The sequence below is a fragment of the Mytilus trossulus genome, unplaced genomic scaffold, assembly GCF_036588685.1.
Source record: "Mytilus trossulus isolate FHL-02 unplaced genomic scaffold, PNRI_Mtr1.1.1.hap1 h1tg000373l__unscaffolded, whole genome shotgun sequence".
Taxonomy (NCBI): domain Eukaryota; kingdom Metazoa; phylum Mollusca; class Bivalvia; order Mytilida; family Mytilidae; genus Mytilus; species Mytilus trossulus.
The window spans coordinates 2104738-2119542 of record NW_026963340.1 but is presented as its reverse complement, the minus strand read 5'-3'; the positions used below and the strand labels follow the sequence as shown (position 1 = coordinate 2119542).

The window sequence follows — 14805 nt, the reverse complement described above, 5'->3', positions numbered from 1 at the left end:
TGCTAAAATAAGAAAAATTGAGAAAATTTAAGAAAAGCCAGTTTTTAACCGTTTTCAATTATCCATCACCAGAGGAAAACAACATTTATGACTTACTACTGATATGGAAGTCTAGTACTATGTTGGTTTAAAACAAGAATTTGTCCACAGTACACGGATGCCCCACTCGCACTATCATTTTCTATGTTAAGTGGACCGTGAAATTGGAATAAATTCTCTAATTCGGCATTAAAATTATAATGATGTTATCAAGGGGAACATGTACACTAAGTTTCAAGTTGATTAAACTTCTACTTTATCAAAAACTACCTTGACCAAAAACTTTAACCTGAAATTTGCACTATCATTTTCTATGTTCAGTGAACCGTAAAATTGGGGTCAAAACTCTAATTTGGCATTTAAATTAGAAAAAACATATCATATGGCACATGTTACTAAGTTTCAAGTTGATTGGACTTCATCTTCATCAAAAACTACTTTGACCAAAAACTTTAACCTGAAGCGGGACAGACGGACGGACGGACAGACGAACGGAGGCACTATCGTAGGTGGGGCATAAAAACAATGAAAGTACAATTTTTGGTATCTTTTTTACTCTTTTTAAAACAATTCAGTAAAAAAATGCAAAAAATAAGGAAAATTGTAATATTGAGAAAATTATGCTGTGGCAAACCAAAATGGTATTACATGGATTAAGTTGCAAAATACCATACACTTTTGCATCTTTATTGTATTTATCATGTTTTAGTGAGTTTTTGATGAAAAAAAATAAAGAAAAAAAGTTGTAGTCTTGTCGCCACTTTGTTCCTTGGTTGCCATAGCAAGCATAAAATGTACACTATTCCTTTCCTGTAGGCCTTTTTTGTACAAATTTTCACCATGAAAGGACTTAGTTGGAAGATGCAAGAAAATTCTCACTGAATTGGCATCTAGATCATAAGTCAATGCCACAGATACCTATAATACAATTTTTTGCTGTACTTTGACCTTTGACCTCAAAGTAAAAAGATGACTTTTGTTTACAATTTTGTGTCGGGAGCATTATCTGTTTGCCCTTTGACAAAATCTTTTGATATTTGGCACATGTGTGCAGCACCTCAAGACAATCTGTTGTGTTCCAAGGACCATCATCCCCAAATTTATCCAAACCTTCCTTTAGGGGAATTGAACCTTATAACAAAATTTCATAGATATCCATTCATTTAAACTAAAGTTATTGTCCGGAAACCAATGTGTCTTCAGACAACAACAATGACGACATCATACCATTATACATTCCCAAAAATTGTTTGCTGTCGAATAATAAATGATTAGATCCTCATTTCTCAACCTTATATATTCTGAACTCCCAACTGACATGACCATCATGACCATGGATTTTGTCCATTTATAATTTTTTTTTTTTTGGGGGGGGGGGGGGGGAATTTCAAATCAAGGGCAGACACCACATGAATACATTAGTACATGCGTGTATATAATTGATAGTGACAAAATCTATAAAAAAGCATGCTCTTTGTTTTTGCAAAATCAGATATGATTATGCAGAGTGGTTTTATTCTTTATTGAAGGCTGTACCTATTACATAAACTTTTACAATGTATGGTCTCTTAATGGAGAGTTGTCTGATTACAATTATGCAGAGGCGGATTTAGGGGGGGCAGGGGGGCTCATATAGGGAATCACTGAAGCGTGACTGGAGCGGGCCCCCCTTATGTCAGTCAGTGGGCCCCCTCTTATGAAAATTTCTGGATCCGCCACTGATATACTACATCTTCTGATTTTTATTGTGTTCCATAGCAGTTTCTTCAAAACCTTTGGAAATAGAAGCACCCTTTATCTTCATCACTTGGTTTGTATAAAAGTCAGAATATGACAACAGAGAATTATTCCCATACATCACAATGATTATGGCCTAAAGAGAACTGTGATAGGTACAGGTACATGGAATTGGCTGTTTATTAATTCAATCCATAAATTTTGATCAAGATTCAAATGCATGTACTGCACAAAACAAAAAATAACAAGGGCATACTACATTGATACTTATATTAAAGTTTATTTTTTTTGGTGTACATATTTCTAAATAGCACAAAAATGTTAACACAATTATTTTAAAAAATACAATTTTTTACTGTCATTTCCTTTTAACAGATTTGTTTTAATATAAATTGATCCCATTTTCTGTTACTCTGTAATAATTTGGAACTTATTTTATCAACACATATATACATCTTTTTAGAAATTCATATAAACCCTTGCATAACATAAATGACATGTATAAATATTTGCCTATATAAACACATGAAACATGATAAATATCTAAATAGTTTCAGAAAAAAATTGAAATATTCTTTCAGACACCCAGTAATATTTTAAAAGATAAAGAGCCATAAACAACTAAGTTGATATTCTTAAAATTGTCCTCTATCAAAATTGCCATTTTCAACATTGAGGTCTCTCAATTACTAAAGTAACTTCCAAAATATTACCAAAAGTCAAACATATACATAAAAAAACTTAATAGGTATTGAAATGTTCTGTTGTACTGGTTACAGTTTCATGTGTGATTTTCTTTTAGCTCAGTCACCTGAAAACAAATGAAGGAATGGTCAAGCTATACATTTATACATCAGTTTTTTGCTTGAAAATGTTTTAAATTAATTATATTAAATAAGATGAATCTTAATATTATATACATATATTCAAGTACACATATTTGAAGTTTAGTAAACTTTTTTAGAAGATCTCACATTCAGGACTTCAAATACATTTGTAGTGAGAGATTAAAACCCTTCTTGCATATCTGGAAAATACACACTTGGTCTCATTAATTTTTATGTGTGTGTCATATATAGCGCATCTGTGTTTTAATTTGTTCTTAAATTAAGCTGACACTGGTCATATTAAAATGTTTAACAATTCATTTGTTATGCATTCTTATTCTGATTTACATTATGTACTGATGTAATGTCTAGTATATTTACAGGATTTAAGATTTCACATACTTTATCTCATATGGTACTTTATCAAAATAAAGATAAACATGTAAAAAATGTACTTTAAGAGATACTGGTACTCACTTATGAATTTTCATATTAATGCAGTAGGTTAACTTCAAAATCAAGTTGATCTATTTCTCTAAGTATAGGCTCCTCTATATGTAAGTATGTCATCTGATGTATCTTTTATCTATTTAAAGAAATAACAGATTATAAGGTGATCAATCATTCTTTGAATTGAATTTGGAAAATTGTATTTAAAATCAAATTAGTTATTTTCTTATCTTAAGAACCAGTGGAAAATATATAACATGTATAATGAGCTGTTAGCATCTTACTACATTAAAACATTCAAAGTTACAAGACTTTTTTGTATGATTAATTCTATTTTTAAATGGACAGGTTAATGTATAAAATGATCTAAATGAACACTGTACAGCAGAAAGGTAAATTGTGATTAACTAATTACTAAACAACTTTACTTGATATATTTGAGTCAAATTAACCTTATATGTTATGCGCTTCAGGATCACACATGTACATGTACAAATGTATTTGTTTAAGGGACAGCTGAAGGACGCCTCCGGGTGCGGGAATTTCTCGCTACATTGAAGACCTGTTGGTGACCTTCTGCTGTTGTTTTTTTATTTGGTCGGGTTGTTGTCTCTTTGACACATTCCCCATTTCCATTCTCAATTTTATCTAAATTCTAATGACAAGATCTCAAAATGTGCTAATTTTAAAATATTTTATCAGTTTTGAACTAAATGTTAAAAGTTTGAAATCCTTGCAATTGTATCATGTATATATCATATGTCTAATTTAGTTTCTAAGGACACGAAGGACAATAAACAACAATTTTATGAAACAAAGGTATTGCCGTCCCAAAAGATCCCATCTAAATGGTCACACAGGATTAAGAATCTAATTATCTTAAGATTTGATATACAAGTTTTATTTTTATAAATAAATATATATGTAATCATGATAACCACTTTTCAATATATGTGTGTCTTTCATATGTCATAATATATAGGTACACTGTATATGTAGCTATCAAAATTACAGAAAATTTAAATTTGACTTTCCTGATTTTTAACAAATTAAGCTTACTGTTTACATGTACAAAAATGTACATGTATATCTGACATAAACATACATATGACTATCCTGATAACTGTAGGATTGTCTTTACTTTTATAAATTGTGACTTGGATGGAGAGTTGTATCATGATCTATCATTGACACTCATGCCACATCTTTTTATACATTTGTCTTTTCTACATGTACATGTATTCAGTTGAAGTCGCATTTTGCCTACATGTACATTCATTTTGGCACATGAACATTCCTTACTGACATGTACATATTAATGATAAGCATAATAAATAAGGTGACAGACATGTACGGTCTGTTGTGTATATGGAGGATAGTTGTACATGTGATTTTCTCATTGGCAATCATCATGATCATAACCAAATCTTCCTTTTTTTTGTAACTTTTGAGTCTGATACATGTACATGTTGTTTTATTTTTTTTAAATTTTAAATTATTATCCTATTCAAATAATGTTTGTCGTTTGAACATGATGAATAAAATTGTATAAAATTGCTTTCAGCACAGATCATACATTTGCAGAGAATAATTTCACATTGTAACTAAAAATATGAGGGAAAGGGGTGATGCATTAAAATTATTGAACGGGCCACATGATTTATCCGAGAAGTAATTTTAAACTTTCATAATTTAAACTATTACCTGTTCCAACTGGTATAACTGTCGCAAAGAATTATTTTAAACACTATCACTATCATCTGCTTCAAAGTGATCCGGCTTTCCAGTTTTCAAGATGCACAAAATTATGGCATTTAGATTATTATAGTTTGCTTTTGGTGTCCATAATATACCATGTACTGTTTTAAGGTGGGAGAAAACTGTATAATTTCCAGCATTTGTCCAGCTGAATCATCAAAAACTACTCACAGATGGCTTTAAATTCCTCATATTCCACATTTCCAGCAAATAATACAATAATTTCAGTCTTATAAATAATCCTCATTCCCGTACAGATATTGTAACTGCCTCCGTCTGGAAGTGATCACCCGTACATGTATGCAACAATCTCCTGGTGAGGGAAATAAGTTTCCCAACACCACAAAGTTGTGTACTTTTCTTAAATTTTATCAAAATGTTCAATTATGTATAAAATTATACAACAGAAGTTCATTTTTCTGTCAAAACATTACCAGCTGGTCACAACCTTGGATACATGTCAACGAGGGTTTCTTATCGTCGAGTTGCAAGTTGCGAGTTACGAAAGTCGAGTTGCAAGTTAAGAAAGTCGAGTTGCGAGTTACAAAGTCGAGTTGCGAGTTAAGAAATCCGAGTTGCGAGTTACAAAAGTCGAGTTGCGAGTTAAGAAAGTCGAGTTGCGAGTTACAAAAGTCGAGTTGCGAGTTACAAAAGTCGAGTTGCGAGTTAAGAAATCCGAGTTGCGAGTTACAAAAGTCGAGTTGCGAGTTACAATAGTCGAGTTGCGAGTTACAAAAGTCGAGTTGCGAGTTACAAAAGTCGAGTTGCGAGTTAAGAAAGTCGAGTTGCGAGTTACAAAAGTCGAGTTGCGAGTTACAAAAGTCGAGTTGCAAGTTACAAAAGTCGAGTTGCGAGTTACAATAGTCGAGTTGCGAGTTACAAAAGTCGAGTTGCGAGTTACAAAAGTCGAGTTGCAAGTTACAAAAGTCGAGTTGCGAGTTATAAAAGATTAAAGATCGATCTTATTTTGTCAACTTTTATAAATCGATCTCAAGGTAGCCATTGTACATTCCATTGCAACATTGTTTGTTACGTTCACTTTGATTAAGGTAGATCACAAGTATATACTTTATGAGACAGAATTTTCTTATAATTTTCCAAAATGAGGATTTGTGTATGCTTTTTTCAAAAATATAATTAAAGGTATGGGTCACTGTGCTTTTTTCATGCTATGAGTCGTTGAAAAATGCCTAAATTTGGTTATATTATTAATGAAAAAAAAAAACATTTGTGTGCATAGAACAAATTCTATGAGATAGCATTTTGAAATAAATTGTGAGAAGATAGGTTTTATCATATGTTTTAAGAAAATAAAAATAAAAAATGGTGTCACCGAACTTGTTTTCTTGCAGTTTCTACAAGTAAAAATAAGAAAAATCGCTATAAGTCCAGTGTAAATTTTGTACTAAAAGAGTTATCTCCCCTTAAAATACTCAATCGAAGAAAAAAAAAATTCTTAAAGTAAAAATAAATGATATTTGTTTGAATATTTTGAATAATACATAACATCACGAAGTTTCCAATTTTTGGTGAAAAAAATAATTTGTTTTGGACCCGGAGAAGAAAAAAAAAATTTGTTTCACCCTCAGCTTCCACTATATGTAATCCTAAAATTGAAAAAAAAAAAAAGTTTTCGGTTTGTGTCCAAAAAAATAGATTGTTCTTTGCCGAAGGCGAAAACATAAGTTTGTACAGAAAAAAACCATAGCCCCCACCCCCCCTCCCCCGAAAATCAAATGGTTGCTGCCTAATATGTCAACTGCAACTATTCGACTTTAACAGTCACTACAGAGAGGAGAATCGACAGCCTGGGCATGCTAGTTACCATGGGCTCTCGAGAATTATATAAAACAAATTGATATGATGTGTCGGGTTGATACAGGTGTAACATTGAAAGGCCATTATAATATTCTATATTATTCTTTAATTCGGGTTGTAATGTAGAATGTAGCTTTTCCATGGTCAGTATATAAATCGAGCAACAACACGTTATACAGTGGTGCACCTTTACAGGTGGGACAATTGGAAAACGAACTCCCGCCTTCAAAGATAGTCTGGGAAAAATTGCGCGCTCTTTCGACACGAGATCTAGAAGAGAACGGTTGAAATGGCTCTCCAGAATCACAGGTAAAATCTAAAATTACGTTTTTGTCTGAGTTTTATTAATTTTTCTCTTTTGGTAAGTATCTGAACACAACACGAATTGCCAACAAACCGAATGGAATTTCTTTTAATTGGTGCAACATGAGGTACAAATCAAAAGATAATATAAATTTTATGCATTCCATTCGTCTTCATCAGATAAAGTTCATGTCACAATACCAGGTTAATTCCATCTACATATACATGTACATCGGAATTAAAGACTTTCGAAAATGGTGGTCCACTACATTTTTGTTTTTAAACGAATTGAATTGGGGGGGGTCAAAATTTGACACAAATCCAATACCATTGATCTTTTAACCATCTGGTTAACCAGGTTTTGGTTCTCTAAAAAAGACATTTGTATGCATTTTCCATAGGGTCCTATGTTAAACTAAGTCCCCGGCTGGCAGCCATCTTGTATATTACGGATCGGCTACAAAGTAACAACACATGGTCCGCATCTCATAAGGAACCTTCATGCAATTTTGGATTTAATTTCAATCAGAGGTTCTCTAAAATACGTATGTATTTCCCATAAGGGTCCTATGTTTAACGAAGTCCCCCGCTGGCGGCCATCTTGGATGATGGATCCGCATCGGCTACTTGGTAACAACACTTGGTAAACACCCCATAAGAAGCATTCATGCTATGTGTGGTTTCATTCCATTCAGTGGTTCTCTTAAAGAAGACATGTGTATGTATTTTCTATATTAACGGTCCTGTTATCAACTAAGTCCGATGATGGCCATGTTGGATAATGGAACGGCTACAAAGTAACAACAGTTGGTCAGCACCTCATAAGGAACATTTATGCCATATTTGGTTTCATTCCATTCAGTGGTTCTCTAGAAGAAGTTAAAAATGTAAAAAGTTGACGACGACAACGGACGCCAAGTGATGAGAATAAAGAGGATGTATAATTCATGTAATTGCCAATGCCACAACTCTCCTCAAGAGAACAAATGACACAGAAATTAGCATCTATAGGTCACCGTACGTACGGCCCTCAATAATGAGCAAATAACATACCGCATAGTCAGATATAAAAGAACCCGTAATGACAAATATGAAAAATTCAAACGAGAAAAAATAACGGCCTAATTTATGTACAAAATATGAACTTTTAATTTTTAATAAAAAATAGTCCAAATAAAAAAATTCATATTGAAGGCAGTTGTTTTTGTCCGGCCAATGTCACTATTTGTATTTGCGTGTACAATCACACCTTATGTAAGAATCTCTGATTTTGATTGGTTGATAGTCAGTTTATTTTTCACCAATCTACTGTTATTAAATTAATTACACCTTATGTAAGAATCAAGGATTTTGATTGGTTAATAGCTAGTGTATTTTATACCAATTTACTGTTTTCAAATGAATATCGTTCATTTTAAACGCCGCCGGGGTATTTGCTAAAAAGGATATGCCTTTTTTTACCCTCTCTGCCGTGGTATTTGCCAAAAAATACTCTATCCGACTGGTCGCTTGTAACGTCACGATCATCAAATTCAATGCGTTTTTGAACATTAACAGTCAGTGTAATTAAACAGATATATCATGTTCTTGAGGGGTATTTGCGAAAAATACGTCTTGAGAATAAATTCCACTCGCCTTACGGCTCGCGAAATTTTACATTCCCTCGACTGGTATTTTTCGCAAATACCCCTCCTTAACATGATACATCTGTTCAGAATATCTTTATTTTTTTAACGCCGGCGGGGTATTTGCCAAAAGCATATGCCTTTTTTACCCTCTCTGCCGTGATATTTGCCAAAAAATACTGTAGCCGACTGGACGCTTGTAACGTCACGATCATCAATGCGTTTTTTAACATTAACCCTTTCACGTTCCGCCAAATTGGACGTAAACTTATGAAAAGACACTATCAAAGTTCAATCGCATATAGCATTCGCACTGAGGCTTACATAAAGGTCGTTTTAGGTCCATTTGAGAGATAATTGATAAAATATTTCAAAAAATATAATATATCAGAAATTTTGTCTTTTGAAGTCACGTGTTATCTGTCCAAAAGTCACGTGACTTGCGAAAAAAAAGTAAAAAAATACAAAAGTCTTCCGAAAAAGGTCGTGTTGATACTTTTATAAGGGCTAATAGGATAAAGTTTTAGTGTCAAAGCAATGTCCTAAGTCTGATAGACACAGGAAAGTTACCATTATGGTATAGTTGGAGGAAATACGTGCTATATGCCCCCCAAACGTTGATGCCCGCAACATGCAAAATAACGGTTTTCAGCCGTTTTTTCGTCAAAAATCTTATACTTGACACAAATTTTAGCTTAAATTATGTTTTTCCAAGCAGCACATAGAATTTTGACATTGAAAGTAAAGATTCAATGAATGACCAATAATTACTTTGGTGTTTTGGGCCTATGATGTTTTAGTTTAAGGGGGGGGTGCAATTAGGACACACATTCTTTTAAAACATACAAACATTGTTTTTAAGTTGACTTTTGTATGTATTCATGACCCTCTTTTTGAAATTGAAAGTAAAGTTAAGTTAAGTTTCATTTAATATAGGAAATTATTTTTTCACCTCCGGCTTTGAGGTTCGAACATGCAATCTTCCTGCTGTGGGCTAGTGGCTGCAGCTTCCCACTGAACCAGGGAAGTTCCAGTTTAAAACAATAAAATTTTAATACTTAACTCTTTCATAAAGCAACGAAGTGAAAGTAATCAAATAATCAGGCTGTTTACTGTTTTCGTTTTGAAATTAAGTCTCGATATAACATAGAATTGTTGTAAAACCCATTATTTTGAGCAAATATAGGATGATATCATACTTTAGTCTGCCATTTTTTTTCTAGACGTTTACCGGTTTCTTTATTTGAACAAAAGTGTTTTCGACATTCCCATAACCAGGCACTTCAGAAACAATGTTCTGTTACATCTATTTCAACTTCGAAAAAAAAAAAAATCATGACTTTTTGTCTTTTTTGTCTTTTTTTTCAATTAATTTGGAAAGAAATGACCACAAATTGAGAGTGCATTTCAAGTAAATGATTGCGTTGGTACACTTTCAATCACTTTTTTCACTTAAGTACAAGTTTTAATCATACTTTGAATAGTTTCCCTCAAAAATACACGGCGAAGTTGATAAAAAAAAGTCATATTGCCCCTAAAATCAACAGTTTATTTTCCCATACTCGACGGAAATATTAAGTTCAAATTAAAAAAAAAAACACGTTTTTTACAGGAGAAAACGTTGTCCGTTAGGGCCGATTTGATACCAAACCGTACTCGGAAGAAGTTTAAGGCACCACTAATCACACAGCAGTGATATAGGGGATTGATTTGAGCCATCAACCACTTCTGTACGTCAACAAATGTCAAAGATTCAATACTTTGCGCAAGATAGTTACCCAAAAATATAGCCCATCGGTACCAGAGTACCGATGGGAACAGGAAGGGGTTAACATTCGGTGTAATTTTAATTCGCCGTTTCAGAATCTAATGCATCCTAAGTAATATTTTCCAAAGCGTACACCTAAGCGTTTTGATTGGTTTAAAATGTTATAAGCAATGGAAATTCAACCAATGATGTAACGTTATTTTCACTTTGGGGTACGAACAATGAAATTACCCGTGATGCTTTAGATTCTGAAACGGCCAATAACGGCTCGCAAAATTTTACATTCTCTCGACTGGTATTTTCGCAAATTTTTATACCCCTCCTTAAAATGATATATCTGTTTAAAATTTGCTTTTGCAGCACCATCCGGGGGTCGCAAACTATAATATATAATTTAAATGTTTCCGCTCAAAATGTAAACAACACTTAAAACTAAATTTGGTAGGATGATAAATTTATTTACGTGAGGAGTGACACGGGATGTTCTGTTTCTTTTCCAAAATTACTCTTATCATTTTTTCCAAGAGTCCACCGTTATGGTCCAACTCTCCAACCAAGTAACAATTTATAAAAGTAAACCATTATAGGCTAATGTACGGTCTTTAAAACGAAGCCTTGGCTCACAACAACAGCAAGGCATAAAAGAGCCCCAAAAATACTGATAAACAAGAACTATCTTTAAAAAAGATATTCGACGTATTTAAATTTGAGTATATGTTTAAACCTATCATTTCGATAACCTTCAGAAGCACAATGACTTAATGATGCAGGACCTCTTTAATAAAATCTCCATCTGAATATTCTTTACTAAGTCTGGTTATATTTAGGCAATGATATGAGAATATTGTGATGACACCTAAAATTTTATTTGTCAAAAAATCCAGTGGAAATAACAAGAAACAAATATACATTTTCTACTGTTTACATTAAACTTAATTCATGGTTAACAAAGTTAAAAACTATTGGTAGTATAAGTGGTATCTTTCTGTTTACATTCACCAAAACCCCGCGGAATCTCACATTCGAAGTTGCGTTCTAAAAGTCATGGAAAAATTATATAATTGTCCCGAATAAACAGCTGTCATGGATGCAAAGAGCTATTCGAGAAACATTCATTTTAATAAAAATATAAATTTTTGTAACATTTAGTTCAAATAGTTATAGTTTTTCACTTGCTTTCCATCACGATATAATTTTCGAGACGTTTTTTCAAACACAACCAAAGTACCCACCGTGACAGCATTTTGTCCAATCACAGAAAGGATTTTCGAGCATGCGTGTTCTGTTGCCATAGTTAAGCGTCCTTATGTTCAAAGTGCACAAACTGAAACTATACCGACTACGTCGTAAAAAATTATAAACGAGAAGTATGGTTGAGCCGTTAGAGAAAACGGACAAGAACTACATACAGACAAACAAAACCTTGAGATGTATAATATATTTTATATGAATGACAACGAGAATGATTGTCGCACTATATGAACGTAGTCAGGTCGTAAGAAGTGATGTATACGTGGTATAGTCGTAGTGGAAGCGTAGTTGGGTCGCGGTGAGAAAGTGATGATCGTACTGAGGTTGTATAAAGGTCGCCGTAAGATTGTAATGCAGTCTCTCTGAATAGAATCACGCTTTCACTACGCTCTCGTTGCGATAGTACAGCGACCTTTGCGATCTTACTACGTCCTTAGTGCGCCCCCGCTACGTTTCTACTACGACCTGATTTCGCCACGACCACACCACGACTGTTTTGAACATGCTCAAAGTTGGCCGCGCTCATCACGATCTTGAAGACCTTACCACGACCGTGATACGACCTAACTCCGATCTACACGATCGTACTACGATCATCAAATTTGCATTTTTTTTCACAGATCGTAGTGCGATCATGGCCTCGTGGGACTCCTCCGGAAGCGGGGGTTTCTCGCTGCATTGGAGATCTCCATTGGTGGCCTTCGGCTGTTGTCTGCTCTTTGAAATTGGTTGGACACATTCCCCATTTCCGTTCTCAATTTTATATTTCTGTCACTTCACGTCTTCACTTTAGGCTAACTTATTATTCTTTTGCACATAATATTTAATTTTTTTCTTCTCTTTTTTAACGCCATTATCAATAATCCTTAAACGATAAGCGTGTCAACAAGTACTTGAATGTGATTGGTCTGTTAGATTTTCTAGCCTAGTTTTTACAATTCGAAAAACCATGTTGGCGATACTTCTTCTGTTGCCTCTATAAAAATAGGTTCATGTGCGATACACATATAGGACAAAACACACGAAGGAAATCGCAGGTCTAAAATACTTTCAATAGAAAATAATAAATAAAATGGTAGCAGTTACGAATTATAAGTATTAAACAGATTGCTTGGCGATGGGGGCATGAAATTCGGTCCTAAATTGATCGTCAGTTTGTCTGTCTCATGCGTTCCCAAAATTGGTTTCAGTTCTCTACATCTAGTTTTCCACAACCAGATAATAAACAAAAATATTCTCTACCCTATGCTAAATACCAACACACAAATTCAATTTGACAAGACTGCACAAGCTGAAATGTCTCGCCTTCTTTACTAATCCTTTATACATGTATTATGTTGATAGTCCTAAATATAAAGCTTTACCACAACTATCACATGAACTTATCGTGTTCCAAGAAAATAAGTTCAAGGTCATAAAAGCTAAACAAGAAATACATTTTTACCTGGCAATCATTGAATACACTAAATGTAGTTGACTTATTGCTTACAGTTTTAAGAAACAGACCGAACCAAGAAAACTAAACATTGACCAATGAACGATGAAAAAAAGTTCAAGGGCAGATGATGCCAGGAAGACATGTACAGCTTACAATTCCTCCCTACAAAAAATATATAGTTGACCTATTACTTAAAGTTTAAGAAAAGCAGACCAAGGCAAACAAACTAAACACTGAGCAATGAACTGTGAAAATGAGGTAAAGTTCAAATACAACCTGCGAGACTAACATGCACATCATAAAATATTTCTATACAACAAATATAGCTTGAACCATTGCATATGGTGTAAGACAAACAAATAAATCTTAAAAACTTAACTTTGACTACTGAACCATGAAAAGAAGGTCAAGTTCAGATGACACCTGTCCGCTAGTCGTGTACACCTTACAATCATTCCATACACCAAGTATAGTAGACCTATTTCCTTCAGTAAAAGACAAACGAACAACACAAACTCTAAACCATGGAAATGAGGTCAAGGTTAGATGGCAACTGCCAGTTGGACATGCACACCTTACAATCATTCCATACACTGAATATACAAGACCCTTTGCTTATAGCATCTGAGATATGGACTTGACCACCAAAACTTACCCTTGTTCATTGATCCATAAAATGAGGGCTGGGTCTAGTGAAAACTATGAGAGGCACGAATACCTTACAATTTACGCACATACCAAATATAGATATCATATTACTCATCTTAAAAGAGATATAGCATTACAATTTTGTTTTAACTTTTTCTTTTAAGTAGACAAAGTCACTGAACCATGAATATGAGGTCAAGAACAATGAACATGTGACAGACGGAAACTTCGTAACATAAGGCATCTATATACAAAGTATGAAGCATCTGAGTCTTCAACTTTCTAAAATATTAAGCTTTTAATGAAATTAGCTAACGCCGCCGCTGCCGCCGCCGGATCACTATCCATATGTAGAGCTTTCTGCGACAAAAGTCGCAGGTTCAACAAAAATGAATCTTGGATAAGTTATGCCCGCTATAAATGCACACAGTGCCAAATTTGTCGTTTCAGTTATCTACATTTACTTTGCCTTAACAAAAAAATGCAATTCATAAGTCAGAAATGGATGTGGCAAAAATAAATAAAGATGTGGTATAGTTGCCAATGAGACAACTTTCTATAAGAGACTAAATGACACAGACATTAACAAATATCGGTCACCGTACGGCCTTCAACAATTAACAAAGCCCATACCGCATGGTCAGCTATAAAAGTACCCGTAATGACAGGTTTAAAACAATTCAAATGATAAAACTAACGGGCTAAAAGAGAGACAGAGATACCAAAGGGACAGTCAAAGTCATAAATCGAAAATAAACTGACAACGCCATGGCTAAAAATGAAAAAGACAAACAGACAAACAATAGTACACATGACACAACATAGAAAACTAAAGAATAAACAACACGAACTCATTAAAAACTAGGGATGATATCAGGTGCTCTAATTGATCCCTGAAGGAGCTTTTGCTTTTTAAGTAAATTTTTCACCATTTTTCATAATTTTTTGTGATCTTTTACAATAAAAACTTCTCCCCGTACGTGTATATACTTGGCCTAATTGGATTAAACTGGGGCACATTGATTGTTGGAATATTTTGATTGATAAATATATCCGATGACCTTGTCTTGCAACCAACAAGCCCGCCATGGCTTAAAATAGAACAGAGGGGTTACTAAAGTCTATGGGAAAGTACGGGGTCTT

General features: G+C 33.8%; 1 long non-coding RNA gene across 1 annotated transcript; it reads right to left on the bottom strand.

The window, feature by feature from the left end:
* Positions 1-1975: 1975 nt before the first annotated feature.
* LOC134701939 (uncharacterized) lies at positions 1976-5251 on the bottom strand. Its single transcript, XR_010104266.1, has 3 exons — positions 4758-5251; positions 3081-3189; positions 1976-2587 (listed from the first exon to the last, which is right to left on the bottom strand). It is a non-coding gene; the product is annotated as an uncharacterized LOC134701939 (long non-coding RNA).
* Between the last annotated feature and the right edge of the window lie 9554 nt (positions 5252-14805).